Below are 15,243 nucleotides of genomic sequence, written 5' to 3'. Positions count from 1 at the left end.
GGGCAATATTGGGTTGTTTATTTCAATTTTAAGCAGAGGAATCTTCAAACAAAGAGCTTCAGAGAAATGTAAAAAAGTGCCTTCCTTCCCCTAAAAATGTTAATATTCTTTTATTTATACAACAAATATTCTAAATTTAGCAATAAATTAGCTTTCACTTACATTTTGCCACTACCACGCAGTATTACCGACGTTACCGACATACACAGATTCACTTCGAATGAATAGCAGATTAATGATAAGTGAAAATTCAAGTAAAACTCCCCCCGATGGATGAATAGCAAAATAGGCCTGAATGATTTTATCGTGATTTTGCTCACTGCAAAAGTGACAATTCTACTGCTACGAACTGTTTTATACTGAGTCGAGCTAAATCGACTATATGACGATAAAGTGTTTTATAAGTTCGGCTAACAGCCCTTGCTTGGTGATTTCCCAATCTATACCGATACAAAAGTCAGACAGATTTCATAAAAATATGACAGCTAGTTTGACAGACATCTCTATTGGAAGTTGCATAGAAAGAAGTTGAAAAGAGTCAAATAATTCAAAACCAATGTAAACACTATCAAATAAAAGTTTCTAATCAAATGAATCATTCATTCAAAAAAAAATCCGATTATTTCCCGCTCAACAATTTATTATAAATCCCTTAAATTTCAAAAAAAAAACGTGTGTATACATTGTGTGGAAGAAAACAAATTACCGCCGATGGCAACACTCCACTTCCAGTAAAATAGAGGGTGGTTGATTTTATAGGATAGTTGCTGTTGCAGAGTGCAGAGCCAAAGGCAAAGGTACATGGAACTTTTCTCTATACACTTTTTGGAATTAGATTCTAGTTCTAGCTTGCTGCGTGGTGCCTTAGCCTTTAATTCTAATTTGTGTGCCGATGACTGAACATGTATGTCAGCCAGCGGCAACGGAACGCCAACAGTACACTACACTAAACTAAACTGTCATATCATTCGTGTCGCGCAATGTGGTTTTATGTCATCAACGACGACGACGTCGCGTTGTTGTAGTCGCCGTATTTGACGTCGTGGTCGTGCGTCGTTCGTCGCATATAGTTTGCTCATGGAACTGGAAGTTCATCTTAATCGATTATTGTGAGAGAATACACCGAGTTAATCGTCGTTGTCGTTATTTGACATCGTGTTTTGTTTTGCGTTATCGTTTTTCATTTATCGGTCTCTTTTACTCCTCGCTCACATGAAATGTATACATACTTAATTTGGCCTCTTTTGGGAGGAAAACAGAAAACAGAAAATATATAGGGGGGCTTAGTTCTGGTACAGGGTGACACAAGCTCATCGTCAACTTGGTGTTGTCCTCGTCCTCATCGTTGTCGTCGTCTCCGTGTATACGTCTCCGTCGCTTTTTGTATTTCGGTCTATCTAAATGTGTGTATATGTGGCTTTTGTTGTCCTGCGTATCCTGTTTTGAGGGCGCATTCAAATAAAAGAATTATAACCGAGAGTCGATGACAACTTTCGGAGATCCTTATAATTCTTTCTCTATACATGTGAGCATATACCTACAGTTTTCCTTTCTTTTTTTTCGAGTGAGTTTCCGAGAAGGAAAACTCTTTTTCCCCGATTCGATTTATTACAAAAAAAAAGAATTAAAAAAGTAGAAACAACCAACCAACAGATAAAAAAGGAGAGAGTGTGTGTTATAAGTTTTTGAAAGAAAGTTTTTCTTCCTTCCTTGAAGGACATAAGTTTTTCTCGCAAAGAAAAGTGAACTTATTCTTTATTATGAGAATGTGTGTACAACAAAAAAAAAGTTTATTATGCTTGATAAATTTTCCTTTTCGTTTGAATCGTGTAAAACTGTAATTAAATTTTAATCCCCAAAAAAACACTTTTATATGATCTCTAAATTTTGAACTTTTGCCTCCACGAACACGAACCAACGAATCATCATTACCATCATCATAATCGTGTTTCAAAGGAAACAAGGAATTGAAATATAATTTTATGAGGTGTTAAAAACACACAATCTTCCCTACTTTACTTTTTGTGGATTATAAAAGTTTTTCTTGTGGAATACCTTCCGGAGTGTATACTGTGTTGTACATACGCATAAGTTCGAGGGATTCCAAAATAACCCATCAGGTAGGTTAATAAAACACAAAAACTAGGTATATCCGTGTTCATGGACGCAAGTAAGGGTGTGGTATCAATGGACAGCAGAACAGACCCATTTCCTGTTTTCCTGTTTTATGTAAACATGAGTCTTCCCTTTTGCAAATGACAATTAAGGACCTTATATTATTTTATGCTTCTTGTTTTATTATTGTGAATGAAATTGTTATAAAAGTTAGGTTAGGTAAAGTTATTTGCAAGGAAAATAAATTATATATGTTAACTGCTGTCATTACGCGGGAATACATATTTTATTGGATTCGTATCATGTGTGTATATCTTATTTTTCTTGGTAGGTTTATTTTCTCATGTCTATCAAAAGTTTTATAACGGGACAAAAACCAAACAAAATTTGCATTGAATTTGCCAAAAAGTCTGAAATGAGTCTTTTTTTGTTGAATATGGTGATGAGATGATTCTCTGTGTAAACATTGCCAACAGTATAACAAAAAAATATGTGTACGTCTGGCCCTCTTTATTATGGGCTTAGGCTTTGTCTGGCAAACCACATTTTGTTTTTATTAGAAATTAGACTCCCGTTGGGTTTTCAATTGGATAATAGAATCAAAGTCGGGTTTTATTTTAAATTTTAATTTAAATAATTCAAATAAGAAAGCATCATGAATCTATTTCAAAATTGTATCGTGTAGACATGCATAGATAATATTTATATGTAAACCATTGAAAAGTTGTGATAATTGAAACGTTTTGAAAATTTATAATTTTTATTATTATTATTTATTTTTTTTTTTTGTACAAATTATTTAATCAGCTCAAGTGGAGGATTAATTTTGTTTTATAATATGGTAGTGTCTTTTATGGCTAAGTCACAAATACGCTTCAGGTTCGGCTTCGTCTGCGTTACGTTGGGCCTACTTCGAGGTCGCTTTGAATGACATTTCTATTATTTCAATTTTTCCAAAGAGCAAATATTTTGTTTTTTGACATTTTTTACAGCTGTTGAGCTGTCAGACAAAGCAAATTCTCAGATATTTGAACTAGAGCTTCCGTTTTGAGTCACATTACATTACGCTCTTTTCCTTACGATTGTCAAACGAAACGTGAGCGCGAAGCTCCATTGTGATAGCATGCATTGAATTCCTATGGCTGAATTCATAAACGTCAAGTGTTTGTGATTCAGCCATTAGTTAAAATAAGTTATGGAAGAAAATATGTGAAGTCACAGATGGGTGTCTTATCTTGGATTCAGGGATTATCTTCAGACATTCAAGCTTTGCAAAGACAACTTTATTAATCTTTTTGAAGTTAACTTTTAAAATCATGAACAGATCTAAATGGTTTCCAAAAGAAACAGATTGATTTTGACAGTTCGTGGCGGCCATATTGTTTCTTTTATTTTGCATCGTCGAGCAACACCTGCAAATGATAAAACTTTATTATTAAAATTGGTCTTATCTAGTAAATTCCATGGTCGTCATTCCAAGTCGACTATTCAACGTTTGATGGCCAAATTTGAGTCCACTGGTTCAGTATCAGAATCTGCGTCAAAGATTGTGTAATTTGACCCCTTTACACTTTTTCTTGTGAAGGATTCTTAAGTCGTAGGACTGTGTGAATACGCCGCAAACAACATTGGTTTTCATAGACAGCATAATTGATACCGTCGGTCAAATACCGCCTGATATATGCGCCAAAGTCATCGAAAACTGGACCTTTCGAATGCGTGCTATCCAGGCGGCCATTTGAACGAAGTTATATTTTACACATAATGACAAAAACTCTCAAAAAAGTTAAAACCAACTTGCTTTATTCAATTTTTAAAGAAAACCCTTTATGAAAGCTCTCACTTTTTTCAGTTTTGCGCATCTGACAAATACAAAAATGGCGGATCTACTACGGTATGAAACTTAAACAAGTAAAGTTTTTGTTCTACTGTCAGTTCAACTTCACTTAAGCACTATTCACATGAGCACGACCAACGAATGAACTAGTATTCGTCGATTTTGACATTTCTTTCACATGATAGTTTTTAATTCGTTGCGTCGCTAATAAAGTTTCACTTTGACAATTGACCAAAACAAGAATGTTTTTTTAGGTTTAGTACGCGATTAGTTTATTCATTGCGAGTTTGGATAATGTGGAACGCGACTTAATTTTGACAGTTCGTATAAACTACAATTTAATTTATTAATATATCATATTGAAAAAGAAAAGAATACATCATAAATTAAATAGAAACTATATTGCTATTTTTTTGTTAAGAATTTTTGTGGAAATATGGCTTCAAACATATATAAACTCACATTTTGTAATTCATTTCTTCATTCGTTGCTCGCGTCCATGTGAATACTGCTTTAAGCAGCCACTTATAATTTTTGACACTTTCATATTTTACGTACTAAGATTCTAAAAACAATCTTACAGAGAATTGAATGTTGAACGGTAACTTTCAAAAATAATGAACACATTCAAAGTTTAATCACAAGCGTGTTCAGAAATAATATCTTGTTATTTTCATGCAGAACATAAAAAGTTTTGTTTAATTTTTGAGCCCAAATAATCTATAGAACAAGAACCACAATCAAAGAATGAAATTATGGGCCAAATGCTTGTAAAATGCGGAACACGCCTTACTTCAAACTAATTTTCATCTAATTTGACAAATGCAGTACATCCCCTAATAAACTGTATTTTATTCTATATTGTTATTTGTTTTTACATTTGACACTTGTCAAGCTTAGCTGTCATTTGATATGTCATAATATTAGTAGATTGTTTGGCATTTACGATTATGCTTAACAATCGTAATAAAAATATTGCCGATGGAAGTGCAAGACTTGTGTGTGATTTACCGGTGGCGTTAACTGCAATTAAACTTGCCACCTTTTTTTTCGTAATATCACGTTTTGGTTACGTCAATGGATCACTAAGATCATGTTGTTGGGCACTCATAAATTATTGTCTGAGGAACTACTAAAAAGATTGTGTTTACGTGAATAATCCCCAGAGGTATAGATGCGTTGAAATCCAACATCGTTGGAGTTATGTCATGCAGCCAGAAATGTTGAGGTGATTAAAAACGAAATCACCTCAAAAGATTCGAATGCTGAGATGTCTTTCGAGGCTGTCATTTGAATTTAATTATTTTTCACATTCATACCTAAAAACAAAGTGTAAACTATTATATGAAATGTAACGAATTTGCTGAAAAACTAATGAGTCTGTATTTTGGTAATGTTAAGTCTCCAAACTCCAATGACATTAACTGTCATTGGTTAACATTTCGCTGGTTTTGACAACAAATAGTAAAAATTCAGGTCACCGAACACACCCAAACAAAAGTCAAAATTCCTCTTTGTCAAAATGGCGTACAAATCTCTTTGCTGTTAATTTAAGGTGACATTACACTGTCATATTAAAACATAGAAATGTATAATATTGTGTCAAATCGACATTGAATACAAATGTCACATAAGTGTGATGGACAATTTTATTTGCTTATATAAAAACCGTTATGTATGCTAATGAATAAAGATAATATAACAGTGATTATTGAAATGTTTACATTTTTATAGTATTGATATCACCATAAATTAAACTAGTCCACTCCACCCCCAACAACCTAAATGTGCTGACATTCCCTTTCATTCACAAGATTTGTTCAATAGTGACGTCTATAAAATGACCCAATTGACCCCGCTGCTTTTGGGTAATTTATCGAAGTAAAATTATTATTGTACCACCAGCTGTGCGGCACGTGATTCTATTATTTTGAAACCACATTTCAATTACAAGTCTATATAAATGTATATAGATAATCGCACAATGGGACCATAAACTCAGTCTGCATGTACCCTAACACATGGCCTCGCAATTCAAATAGCTTTAGAGACTAGAAAAAAAAATAAACAAAAAACTCAGCTTGATAAATATAGGTCGTCGAGAAAACTTGTAGCATTATATTGAGATATTTGCAATAATAATAATGATAATAATAATTAAATTAATCACGTGCATAATATTGTTTCAATTTCATCCTGGATACATTTTTGTTCCAGGAGAATGACAGTTGTACAAAGTGTTTTTTGTTTTATTGTCATGAATTTCAATGACAGACAAACAACTGTCATCGGTTATTGACATCGAATCATTCAAACACTTGGCTTTTAGTGTCAAAGAAATGACAGTTACAAGAAACGTCAATCTATTCAAATCCAAAAGATGTTTTGCTCTTTTCTCCCAGGAGACAAAAAGAAACAAAACTTTTACTTCAAAAACTCTACATTCTCCAACGTGTAGCCCATAAACATCCTTTATTATTCATCTTTTTGGAAATATCTTTATCAGATCTAAAATACCTATCATATCTTCAAACTTTCTAGTCAAATACCTTGACATTGTAAACTTCTTCTTCTTATTCTCCTTCTTATTCTTCTTTTTTCTATTTTTCTTTAAAGATATACACTTTCAATCTCAACATAAATGATATATAGACTAGAGAGCAACCGGTGGTAGTGTCGTCGGTGGTATTAATGTTGACAAAACTCCTTGGCCCCCAAAGGTTAACACCGGTGTATTTCGAACTTCCAGACACTCTCTTTCAATTTTTTTTTGCATTTTTATAACATCAAATATTTTCCACATAAATGAACAGAGTTTTATATTTCATCCACGTAGAATCAATGCCCTCAACAATTTTAACAAACAAAAAGTAAAGTTGAAAAAAAAAAAATAAGTAAACAATAGAAATGAATAAACGAACCCAAACAAACAAAAGAGACTGAGAACTTTGCAAATATCAGACTCGTTCTATATTACGTTTTTATTTTTTAATACTTTTCTGACAATATGAAGGTAGGAACCTTTTTATTTTAATTTTTTGCGTGCAATTGCGAAAAATTGAAAATGCAAAACGGAAAAACATACAAAAAAAAGAAATCAGAATAAAAGGGGCTCGAGAATGAACTAAAGACGTCATAAACATCTGGAAGCAGAAGTAGCGTAATCAGCATCGTCGTCGTCGTTCGTCATTTGCCGTCTTCGCCGCACCACAACCGACCGGCAATTCTGCCCTGCACTGTTTTTTCTTTTTCAAAACTCGATGTGCTCTACCCTTCAAATGTTTTATTAATTTATATTCATTTACATTTCTGTATTGTTAAACTGTGCTGCGTTGCGGTGCGAGGAAGGAAAGAGGAGGTAACCAATTCAATCTGTTCCATATGCCATGTGGTTGCAAATTCGTCAACCCACCAACCGATACGGTGACAGTATCGGGCTTCACTCTTAATATATAATACGGTGGTGGTTAATGGTGCCGGCGAGCGACGACCGACGACCGACTACCGACTATGGACAACGACGACGACGCGAGGCGGACGATGTATGGTGCGGCCGGCCGGCGGCGACAATGTTGGCGGTTCCTGTGTTTTCAGACTTGGCGACGACAACGACAACTATGCCGGCTGTTATGTTACATTGCTCTGGTGCTCCGCAGTCCGCCAGTTCGCAGTGGCTACATCATGTCTGGCATTGACTACATTCTAAGATTCCTCTTTGTTCTCTGCTGCTTGACATCAGCATCAGTAAAAGTAATCATCAGCTAAAAACTCGTCGTTAGACAGAAGCTGTTTTTCCATATTCAGCAATTTTTTATTTTTACACTAAAAAAGAAGAGTGATGCGAGTGAGGGGAAAAATCCAATAAAACATTTGGAACATATATTAACACCGCCAAATAGCATAAATTAAGACCCTCATTAGCGAGCGATAATGTGGGCAGTAGAATGGAATGGAATGAATGAATAGCAGCGCCACACGTCGCCGCCACCACAGCGGCCGCCATTAACATCAACATCGTTGCTAATTTTCAGCTTAAACTTTGCTTCTGTCGTCGGTCGCCGTCGTCGTCTCACCGCTCCTCAATTCAATAATAAATAATTTAAATTGATTCGTCTAATGTTTACAATTAGCCGCTTCATCAGTTGGGTATTATAGACTCCCACAAAGTATCAGAGATCGTGTAGATTTGTTCGATATGCTATTATGCTAAAGAATGTTCCTTTTGATAGTTACACTCCGAATCACTTGATTGGAGAGGAATTATATTATTTCGCTTTATTTCCGGTTCTCCTCAAATGATGGTAATCAAGGAAATTGGGGTAGTGTTTTAGGAAATTGAGCTATCGTATCGGATTTTGTAAGGAAGGAATGATAGCAATTCAATGGAAACGTATATTTCTTAACTTGTTGCATTTTGAATCATAAAAGCCACGTTTAAATATAGAACCATGTGGAACTTGAGACGTTGAGGACTGAAGTGTTCAATTTTTAGTAATGGTGAAGTTTTTACTTGTAAAATGTCAAAAGTGACAACAGCCTAAAATGCGTATTATTCAAACAAAGAACTCGTTCCATTTGCAGTAATGGTGAAGTTTTTACTTGTAAAATGTCAAGAGTGACAACAGCCCAAAATGAAAACTCTTATTTGTTATTTTATGTGGGACGTTGAGGACTAAATTTTTCCATTTTTAGTAATTGAGAAGTTTTTACTTGTAAAATGTCAAAAGTGACAAGAGCCCAAAATGCGTCCTATTCAAACAAAAAATTCTTATTTGTTATTTTAAATGTGGCGTTGAGGACTTAAATGATCCGTGTTTAGTAATATGAAGTTTTTATTTGTATAATTTCAAAAGTGACAACAGCCCAAAACGAAAACTCTTATTTGTTATTTTATGTGGAACGTTGAGGACTAAATTTTTCCATTTTTAGTAATTGAGAAGTTTTTACTTGTAAAATGTCAAAAGTGAAAATAGCGCAAAATGCGTCCTATTCAAAAAGAAAACTCTTAAGCACTATTCACATGAGCACGACCAAAAAATGAACGAATATTCGTCGATTTTGACATTTCTTTCAAATGAGACTTTAATTCGTCGCGAATGAAGTTTCACTTTGACAATTGTTCCACAGCCGAACACCATTCACCACCGAATCCAAAACAAAAACCATTAAGGACTATTCACATCAGCACGACCAACGAATGAACGAATATTCGTCGATTTTGACATTTCTTTCACATGAGTGTTTTTAATTCGTCGGGAATGAAGTTTGACTTTGACCACAGCAAAACACCATTCACCACCGAAACCAAAACAAGAATGATTTTCTTAGGTTAAGTTCGCGCGATTATTTTATTCGTTGCGAGTGTGGATAATGTGGAACGCGAGTTAAGTTTGACAGTTCGCATCAACTACAATTTTTTTTCGCGACCAATAAATTAGTTTTCTTAAATTTATTAATATATGACATTGAAAAGTAAAAGTATGCATCATAAATCAAATAGAAACTATATTGCTATGGTTTTGTTAAGAATTTGTGTGGTAATATGTCTTCAAACGTATATAAACTCACATTTTGTAATTCATTCGTCGTTCGTTGGTCGCGCTCATGTGAGTACTGCTTTATTTGTTATTTTGAATGCGACGTTGAGGATTGAATTGTTCCATTTTAGTAATGTCGAAGTTTTTAGTTGTAAAACGTCAAAAGTGACAACAGCCCAAAATGTCCTATTGAAAATAAAAACTCTTATTTGTTATTTTAAAAGTGACGCTGAGGACTGAATTGTTCCATTTTTAGTAATGTCGAAGTTGTTACTTGTAAAATGTCAAAAGTGACAACAGCCCAATGCGTTCTATTGAAAGTAAAAACTATTATTTGTTATTTTAAATGTGACGTTGAGGACAGAATTGTTACATTTTTAGTAATTTCGAAGTTCTTACTCGCAAAATGTCAAAAGTGACAACAGCCCAAAATGCGTCATATTCAAAATGAAAAGTTTTATTTGTTATTTTAAGCGTGACTTTGAGGACTGAATTGTTCCATTTTAAGTAATGACGAAGTCTTTACTTGTAGAATGTCAAAAGCGACAACAGCCCAAAATGCGTCCTATTCAAAATGAAAACTCTTATTTGTTAATTTAAGAGTGACGTTGAGGACTGAATCATTTCTACTTATGGCGAAGTTTTTACTTGTAAAATGTCAAAAGTGACAACAGCCCAAAAAATAAAAACTCTTGTTTGTTATTTTAAATGTGACGTTGAGGACTGAATCGTTCCATTTTTACTAATGGTGATGTTTTTACTTGTAAAATGTCAAAAGTGACAACAGCCCAAAAAATAAAAACTCTTGTTTGTTATTTTAAATGTGACGTTGAGGACTGAATTGTTCAATTTTTAGTAATGGCGAAGTTGTTGCTTGTGAAATGTCAAAAGTGACAACAGCCGAAAATGCGTATTATTTAAACAAAGAACTCGTTTTTGTTATTTTAAATGTGACATTGAGGACTGAATTGTTCCATTTGTAGTAATGGTGAAGTTTTTACTTGTAAAATGTCAAGAGTGACAACAGCCCAAAATGAAAACTGTTATTTGTTATTTTATGTGGGACGTTAAGGACTAAATTTTTCCATTTTTAGTAATTGAGACGTTTTAACTTGTAAAATGTCAAAAGTGACAACAGCCCAAAATGCGTCCTATTCAAACAAAAAACTCTTATTTGTTATTTTAAATGTGGCGTTGAGGACTTAAATGATCCGTGTTTAGTAATGATGAAATTTTTATTTGTATAATTTCAAAAGTGACAACAGCCCAAAATGCATCCTATTCAAAATGAATACTTTTATTTGTTATTTTAAGAGTGACGTTAGGACTGAATTGTTCCATTTTTAGTTATGTCAAAGTTGTTACTCCGAAAATTTCAAAAGTGACAACAGCCCAAAATGCGTCCTATTCAAAATGAAAACTTTTATTTATTTTAAGAGTGACGTTGAGGATTGAATTGTTCCATTTTTAGTAATGGCGAAGTTTTTACTTGTAAAATGTCAAAAGTGACAACAGCCCCAAATACGGTCTATTCAAAATGAACACTCTTATTTGTATTTGTCCTTCAATTCTGTTGTGAGTTTGCAACCAAAAAAAAATTCTGAACTATCGACAGAATAATAAATTAATATTCTTCAATAATAAATAATTGGGTCAGTATGCAAATTATAATTTAATTTATTTGTCAGGCCACCGTTATTGTGTTGTTTTTTTTTTTTTTGCTGTACATATCCTATTGCACTTGACATGGTAATTTATTTCAATGCCGTCTGTCATAAATTAATATAACGTCATTTGATATAGTTTGTAGTTTGTAAATAGAAAAGAAATTCTGTTGCATCAACAAAACAATTTCAATCCGATTAAATCCGGATCTAGAAATTTTTCCATCTAGCTCAAATTTATATGTATATAATTTTTGAATAACTTCATAATTTGACATCACTTGTGTTCTTTTATTGCATGGTTCTCTTTTAAGATCTCTTTTTTAAGAATCAAACAGATCCAACAAATATTCGTATACAATCATTGTGTCAAGTTTAAGTATCCCTTTAGACAATTGAATTTACATCTGTTTCCTTTGTGCTTCCGTGTTAATTATAGGATACACAAAAACAATGGTAAAATAAATTGAATGTTAATTTATTCTACTTAGTTTGGGTTTTGAAATAAAAGCAGAAAACTAACAACTTTTTACTTTTGTTTGTGAGAGTGAAAGCAGCAGTGTTGCCAACAGAATTGTATCGCCATTTACTAAAAATAAAAATACAAATCCAATATATAACTTAACTTCAGGTGTGGACTACCAAGTGTAAACAATTTATTATGTTGTACACAACCATTTTAAAAATTCAAATGACATTTAAATCGAAAATCTGAATGCAAATCAGATTGAAATGTCAAAATAAGTACAGGAAATTGTCATCTTTAATTTTAAGATGAACATTTTCAATTTAATCTACAGGATCGTCCATCATTCTGTTTTAAAAGTAAAGGTATACACACAGTGATACTTTTTTGATGAAAATTGAGTTTTATTATAAACTGTGATTGATAAAAACAATATTATTTAAATGGTCGCCTTAGGAAGTTTCATATGATGCAATTCTTTTGAAATCATTTTTGACCGCTTTGAAGTTTTCAGGTGATATCTAGGCCATAACTTGAGAAATGTTGGTTTTTAATTCGTCTTGAATTCGGAGATTGGAGTAAACAGAAAAAAAAACGAACAGTGTCAAACCGCATAATCTTTGTGACTCGATAAAACACTAAATTGCGCTACCACGAACGTTCTCACGCTGCAAAGCCATAATTGGTCTTATTGTGTAGCTTGTTGCACCGTTTTAGAATCACATATCGTCCAAGTCATTATCTTTCATTGTCTGTCAAAAATGAGGTTTGCGAAACATACAATTGCTTCGAATACCGCCGAAAAATCAAGAATCATCAACAACACTTGCACTTGCAGCAGCAATGATTTTAACTAAGTGTCATAACCAGAAACGCTTCCACTTTCTCCCAATTATTTCACTAGTTTACCATAGTCAGTCAATTATGACGACCATTATATTCATTGCGTGATGCACGAAAAGTGTTGTAAGTTTTAATTTATTTAAACGTGTTGTCCGATTGTTAAACGACCCATTATCGTAAATGACGAACATTCCACTAATATCATGACACTTAAAATAACAGCTGAGTTTGACAGGTGTCAAATGCCAAAGCTACCAACTTAAAACCACAAAATTAATGATATTGTTTCATATTATCCGGAGAAGTATTTATTAATGAACGTAGCCGCGTTGTTGGATTCTGAAGCGACCCATTATCGTAGATAATTGAGTTTGACATGTGTCAGTTTAGTTTGACATGTGCCAGATTCCAACGCTACCAATTTGAAACTAAGATCATATTGATATTGTTCCATATTATCACAAAAAGAAACAATGATATACTTTTGTATCGCGACACTAAACCGTTGGATGTTTATTATAATATAAAAAGAGAAAAAGTCATGTAGACGTAATTGTTGACCCCTGTTGCAAGCCATATATTTTAATAAAAGTATAAAAAGTCATCAAAAGTAAAGACTTTTATCAATATCGAGCTAAATGAAGTTTTTTTTTCTTAAAGACTAAAGCTGATTTTGAATCACTGTTTAGCAAACTGAACTCTACTTTCTACTTTATCAGATGTTTTTTACCGATGCGGTTTCAGAAGGTGTTGAGATTTTTAGTAATATTGGGTCTGTTCCTTAACTTTGAATTTCTTTGATTTTCACAGTAAAGAATCATACTATATGTCTTGTCGAAATGTTCTCATGGCAAACATTCCACTAATATCATGACACTTCAAATATCAGCTGAGTTTGGCAGGTGTCAAATGTCAGAGCTACCAACTTAAAACCACAATATTAATGATATTGTTTTATATTATCCGCAGAAGTAAGTGTTAATAAACTTAACCACGTTGTTGGATTCTGAAGCGACCCATTATCATGAATGACGGAAATACCACTAGTATCATGACACTTCAAACAAGAGCTGAATTTGACAGGTTTCAAATGCCAGAGCTACCAACTTAGAACCACGAAATGATATTGTTTTATAGTATCCGAAGAAGTAATCCCATTATCGTAGATAGCTGAGTTTGACATGTGTCAGTTGAGTTTGACATGTGTCAGATTCTACCGCTACCAATTTGAAGCCAAGACAATAATGATGATGTTCCATATTGTCACAAGAAGAAACAAGCACATGCTAGCCGCGTTCTTCGATTCTTAAGCATCCCATTATCGTAGATAGCTGAGTTTGGCATGTGTCAGTTGAGTTTGACATGTGTCAGATTCCACCGCTACCAATTTGAAGCCAAGACAATAATGATGATGTTCCATATTGTCACAAGAAGAAACAAGCACATGCTTTTGTATGTTAAAACAAAGCCGTTGGATGTTTATTATAATATAAAAAGAAAAAAGTGCTGGAGAAATAACTTACCCTTGCGGCAAACCAAATATTTTAAGTAAATAAATGAAAGTTAATGAAGTTTCTTTTTTTTTTCTTCTTAAAAACTAACTAAATCGCTGTTTAACAAACTGAATTCTACTCTTCTTTTTTATCAGATGTTTTTTTTACCGATGCGAGGTGTTAAGATTTTTGTATTAATATTGGGTCTGTTCCTTAACGTGGAATTTCTTTGATTTTAGCAGTAAAGAAATATACTCTATGTCTTGCCGAAATGTTCCCATTTGGAATATATCATGTATCATAAATAATATGAATCAAAACGGTTGGTCCTTAAAAAAAAGGTCACGCACGAAATCATCTCAATATCAACTTCCTTCTGTTGAAGTACCTATCAACTTATTACTCCAAATAAATTCTTCTTTGTCCATATGGTCTCTAAAACAAACACCCGATACATTTCAGAAACAAGTGCGATACAAACAAAAAAATAAGAACAGATTTGTCGAACTGTCAAAATCATTCTCTTTATAATAATTTGATTTATTGGTCGAATCCTTTTTCTCTATATATCCTATAATTTCAGAGAATTTTTGAAGTATTGCATAGATCTCTGTTTTGCTCATCCTTTATCACTGCCGTATGGTCACAGTTACTTAGAGACACTCAACAAAGAGTTTATTGTTATAAGGGTCATAAATACCACTGGTTGGTATGTTATCCTGTGGGACAAGTATTCATCCAGCGAACCGAACCATCCCAACCCCTGTACCGCATCATGTGTATCAACTCAAGTCCCAATGGAAATTGGATTGCTACGATTTGATGTAGAAATATTTAAAGTGTCCCATTATTTGAAATAAAATTAGACTTGTTTGTTATTCATACGGTGTGTATTTCTATAGTAAAATATAAGTTACCGTGAATTACTACACTACACATCGATTGTGTGCAACACGCAACATACCCTAACCCAACTAGGCGAGGTGTAAGCATATCCGTATCCGGTCGGTCGGTCAGAATGCATTAACCTTGTGTTTAGATATTGTGAATTATTGAAACTGACTCGTGTGGTATTTAGGAGTCCCATTGGGATAAAATAATTTTGAACCCACATCAAAATCATTTAAAAGAGAAATGAAAGAGGAGAAGGGAGAAGACATAAATATTCATATTCAATGTATATATTATTTCGAATGTGTCCCAATGGTACAATGACGCGCATATCCTTTTTCATGACGTTCATTTGAATATGACGGATCACAGCACAAAATATATTACAAACAAAAAT

The 15,243-nt window shown here is 33.4% G+C and overlaps 1 protein-coding gene and 1 long non-coding RNA gene across 2 annotated transcripts in view; both read left to right on the top strand.

The window, feature by feature from the left end:
* LOC129941978 (uncharacterized) overlaps positions 1 to 15,243 on the top strand; it is a 144,247-nt gene that overhangs the window by 16,028 nt on the left and 112,976 nt on the right. The window lies entirely within an intron of this gene.
* On the top strand, positions 659 to 14,837 carry LOC129941980 (uncharacterized). Its single transcript, XR_008780956.1, has 2 exons — positions 659 to 2,120; positions 14,539 to 14,837. It is a non-coding gene; the product is annotated as an uncharacterized LOC129941980 (long non-coding RNA).

The sequence above is a fragment of the Eupeodes corollae genome, chromosome 1, assembly GCF_945859685.1.
Source record: "Eupeodes corollae chromosome 1, idEupCoro1.1, whole genome shotgun sequence".
In the NCBI taxonomy this organism is placed as follows: domain Eukaryota; kingdom Metazoa; phylum Arthropoda; class Insecta; order Diptera; family Syrphidae; genus Eupeodes; species Eupeodes corollae.
Note: the sequence above shows the minus strand (reverse complement) of the source record. Positions and strands in the feature narration are given on the sequence as shown.